Source organism: Scatophagus argus, chromosome 9 (genome assembly GCF_020382885.2).
Source record: "Scatophagus argus isolate fScaArg1 chromosome 9, fScaArg1.pri, whole genome shotgun sequence".
NCBI classification, from domain to species: Eukaryota; Metazoa; Chordata; class Actinopteri; family Scatophagidae; genus Scatophagus; species Scatophagus argus.
In genome coordinates this window covers 2,483,628-2,488,996 of record NC_058501.1, presented here as the reverse complement: position 1 = coordinate 2,488,996, position 5,369 = coordinate 2,483,628, and positions in this window count along the sequence as shown.

The window sequence follows — 5,369 nt, the reverse complement described above, 5'->3', positions numbered from 1 at the left end:
TAATGAACAGATCCTCAACTCATTGGTCACCATAGGTACCGTGTTGCCACATCAACAGCCAAAAATTTTTCCTCTGGATGCTGGTGACTCTTCAGTCCTGGTTCTTCTAGATCTAAGTGCAGCTCCTTCATTCTTATATTAGCCTTTCTGACTTGTGGTGTTCCACAAGGATCCATCCTTGGCCCTCTTCTTTTCTATCTATAGGCTGCCCCTTGGTTATATAATTTGTAACCATAGCATCCAGTTCCAGCATAATGTTTATGGTCAACTTTATGTTCCGTTCAATACTTACTACTCAAAACCCAAGCTTCCTTTAAAGCCCTAGCTTTAAAGGAAGCTTGGGTTTTGCTCTAGATGCTCTATAGTTCTATATCAGCTCTAGCTGATATACATTGTTTGATATCACAGACTTCACTGGCTTAAAATCAAATTTCAAATTGATTAGGAGATTTTATTGCTAACTTTTAAAGGTCTTCAATGGGTTGCACATAGTGAAGCTTTTAACCTTAGTGAGCTTTGAACTCAACTTGTGCCAAGTCATAGCCTGAGTGTCAGGCTTTTAGTTTGTGGACAGACTTCCTGTTTTATTTTGGTTGCCCTCACTTCCTTTTCGTGTTCATTCTTGGTTTCTTTACTTCCTATGATTACTTATTGTTTTCACCTGTGTCTCGTTTGCTCCTCCCCTCATGTGTATTTAAGCCAGTCTCTCCCAGTGTGTCTTTGTTAGATTGTCTTCTTCCCTGTAAGTAACTCTCTGGCGTTTTCAGTATTGTTTCCTCGTGCACCTACCCTGTTTGTTTCCTCGACCCGTTTTTGCCTCGTGATTTTGTACTTTTGCCCCGCTGACTGCCTTTTTGTGTACCGAATCCGGACTGTTAATAAACCGCCTCTCTACACCTGTCAGTCTCTGGTCTGCTCTGTGGGTCCTGTTGTCTGTCTGACCCTGACACTGAGGTCCCTGGACAGGGCTTTGCTGGGTGTTCCCAAGTCCAGGCTGGTGACTAAAGGTAACCGGGCATTTGCAAGTAATGCTCTCAGACTCTGCAACAACCTCCCTGGGAACCTCATAACAGAAGTCAAACTTAATTTGTAACTTAATGCACAACATGATCTTATCATACAATTTTGTTTATTCCTGTGCTATTCAGTTTCAGTCATTAATAATTATAAGAATTTTTAGGAAGCTGGGGTATAAAATTGTGCCCGTTTTCCTGTCAAAGATCTTTACATGACTGAGCATTCTGAAATGATCCACCCAAAATAAATCTTACATATTATGTGACCCATAAAAATGTGTGAAATCAATTACTCGTCCATAACTCATAAACAAGCTGTGTTTACACTGTGTAGATGTGACACAATTATTTTATTTCCTTGAGTTTATCACCTAGAATTTGGAAATTAATTCTAAGTCAGTAGAGTGTAATCTATAAATGACTCACACTTAGTGACTTTGTCTTTAGCCAAGCAGACGAAGCACAAAATGTATTCTTCTAGTTCCTGATGTACCATATTTAAGAATATAGGATTTATTGTAAGATTAAAAAATAAATAAATAAATTCCATTTATCTGTAAGACAAAAATATGGACGAGACATGAAGGCCCCTGTCATGGTTATTCAAGTGGAAGATGCAGAAAGCAGTGTTTAGTTGATGCATTCAATTTCATATTCACTATTCTAAAGTTAATTTTAACTATTTACTTGTTATTATTATACTAAACTAGTAGCAGCAGCATAGTTTTACACACAGATATATTTTCCATGAATTTGCCCTAAGTCCATACCTGCATGGGTCAGCAATTTCACTCAATGATTCAGACTAAAATATGCTAATACAAGGTAGCATACTGACATGCTTACATCCGGTATGTTTAGGCTCAAAGTATAGAGCCATGTAGGAATTAATTTGACAAGCTGAGTTTGAAATGGCTGCTATACAGGGAATACTACAAACCATTTTGTGTGAACAAATAATTTTGAAAAAAGCATCAGATTTAATAGCATGTCCTTCACCCCAGTGCCATTCGCAAACCGCATTTTCTGCCTCACTACTGGTGAGAATCTGATATGAGCAAAGTTGTAATTTTCATTAAAAAAATGTTTCCTGCTGTATAGGTCTGTAAGGAAAATGGAACGCTTGCGTGACTATATATTTAGATTTTTTCATTATATACTTTATAACAAAATTGTTTCATAGTTATTGATGCATGCTTGGAACCATAGGTGCCTGATCAATGGAGCAAAGGAAGCAAATCTTGGGTTTTACCACCCAAGTTTTTGATCTTTTTAAAGTTGGTTCAGTAAAAACTGTTGCTCCACACAAGTAGTCTTACTGTTTATAGTAAAAAAAAAAAAGCCATCAACAGCTCTCAGTCAATATTGTGAATGGCCTGCACTGTGTGTCTCCTGTGTTTGATTCATTAGCCCACAATGGGATAGACAGACTAAGACTTACTGTATGTGTTGTCAGGTGCTACATGCTGAAAACCTCCTCTGATGGGAACATTGTGAGAGAAACAAAAGAAACAAACTGGAACAAGAAAACAGAGGAATGTGTGGAACAAAAAGAGATGTGTCTGGGGAGGGAATCCCAAAAGCCTGAGATCTGCTGCTTCATTGGCAGCTTAATGGTGTGTGTCATAAATGGTGTCACCACCTCATCTCCACTTCCCCCAAACTTTCATCTTTACACACCCTCCACCACCAACCCCTCATCTGTCCCCACACAATTCCCTCCTCCACTGCTGCCTCACTCTCAACCCTGAGTCTGGCAAATAACATTTCCAGTCCCACAGGAGAAGATCATATCAGCCTCTGCTGAACACCTGTGAGCGTTAGCCAAGATGTCCATTTTTTGTTTCGGAGGAAATCTTAAACTCTGTCCTCTAGCCACTCAATCACCACTATTTATAAGATGTCTAAAAATAATGAACACTGTACATGCATGGCAACTCACATGAAACAAGGTAACCCTTCATGGTGAAAGATCAGTGGTTGAAAGATCAAGAGGGCTAACATACATATGAAGTCTACTGTCAAGAAAAAAAACAACCTAAATTGATAGGGGAAAACATGACAAAGATTAAGAAGTGGAGAGACTGGCTTTCATGACCTGCACAACAGCCATAATTAACGTCTTAACAAACTCATTTCCATTTCTGTCCTGCTTGTGGTGATGGACACAGCTGTATACATGACTCATACCTGCAGAGCCCTGCCTCCTGTGGGCAGGAGCATGAATCACCCATCAACCTCCTGCCAGACAGGCGGACAACTGTCATGTGATCTGACTTGAAGACATTTGGTTTGCAGCCAGTATCTGCAGAGTGAGATGGAGTGTGTGGATGTGTGATGGAGCAGCTGACTTACATGGGATTTCTGAAGACCAATACTGTATATCTGTATATGTTTATTGTATGCTGTATATTTTATATAACTGTACATTTTTGATTTTAATAGCCACTTCTGTAGCTATTCTGCATGTATACATTGTGTGTTAAAATGCTCTCTAAAATTGAAAGCCTACACAATTTTGGAGAAAAATGAATCAGATTATGTTGGAGAATTAAGATAGTCATGTGTATCCTAAAAATTAAAATAGCATGTGTAATTGTTCAATTCAATTAGCACAATATTAATACATAGGTCTGTTTAAAAAATATACAAATGTGCCAGCTATTTGGTTTGTCTGTCAGTTAATTGTATCCATAAGAAATAACACTGTGGGAGTCACCAGTTAAACAACACACTGTAAGCAAGTCTTTTTTCCACCAACAAGAATTGAATTTTTATTTTCTCTATTTTTGTACTCAATATGCGTACTCCTTTTGCAGCATCCTGAAGGAACATTGTTTCATTGCTCCATGTACTACACATACATGGTTGTAATGAAAATAAAAAACTCCTTGACATTGATCTTAAATGGACTCTAAACTAAAGATAGTGCTTTTAAAACCATTATATACATTTTAGATCAGATTATTGGTCTTCTGCAACAACAGCAAAGTCTCCTGAAATTTGCTACTGGTCTGATTCACACTCATCTGTCTTTTTCATAGGAGCTGAGGCTTGTGTTTATTGTACTATCTGGAGCAATCCGTCACACCAAACTGAAACTGAACAGAAAAAAAAACCAAAACGATTTCTGAGAAGAAAGTTGGCCAAGGTGGTGCAGTGGTTAGCGCAATTGTTTCATAGTGAGAGGGTTCTGGGTTCAAGTCCTGGTCTGGGTCTTTCTGTGATGGATGGCTTTCTGAGAAACAAAGCAGAACTAGTTGTCATAGCTCAACTGTTCATCATAACTTATAGTATTATTACATTACCTAAGAGACTTCTGAGGATCTTTGAAAGAACATTTAAAAATTTGATTTAAAAAGGGTAAAAATTAAATCAAGTGGCTCTTTATTGTTAAGACAGTGACTGTTCTGATCCAAACTAAGTATTTTTGCAACAACTGACTTGGAAGCTGCCAAACTGACTGTAGTGCACCATGTAGTTTAATTTCACCTGTTCTACCTGACTGCTCCAAAATTAAGATAAAGAATAGTTTGGAGTTAGTTGTGAGATGGTAATCAGTAGTAAAAATACATTCTATTGTATTCTGTTTGATTGATTGTTTGAAGTTTTACAATAAAGACCTGTATCTGGGTGGATTTTTCCTTTCACCTTTACTGGTCCCTGAAGTAATGTCATTGTAGCAAATATTGGAGTTATTTAAGCAGGAAAACTAAAAGATAGTTATGAACTCGACAGGATAGAGGAACTTCTCCAGAGGAAACAGAATGAAACCTTTAGCTTCTGACATAAATATATTTAGACAGCTCTGATGGACCTCAGGATCTATCAGGAGGATGGCTGCCTTACACACAAAAAAAAGGAATAAATGAATAAATTAAAAAAAAAAAAATCACCGTATGAACCGAGACTGTGTGTGTGACCTTTTGGATGTGTTGAAAAACAAAGAACATTAATTAACCTTAGATCCTGACCAATCCTGTTGGTGTATTGGGAGATTTAAATAATCAATGAAGTTTCACTGCTGTGTCTCATGCGTAAATGCGTCTCTCTTAATGGGGAGACACATTTATCATTTCTGCTGTGGGGGTTACTGTTGCTGGTGTTTTAAAAAAACGCAACAACCCAGCCATAACCCACCTGCTATTATTCAGAATATTATGACCCGGCTCACCCGCTGATATAATTATTACCCATGTATCACTGGTGGGGGAGAGATCACCATGCCCATATATACTATATAGACAAAAGTATTGGGACATATCTTTTTATTACTGAATTCAGGTGTGGTATGAGGCTGTTTTTCAAGGGTTTAGCTCGGCCCCTTACTCCTAAGGGAAATCTTAATGCTTC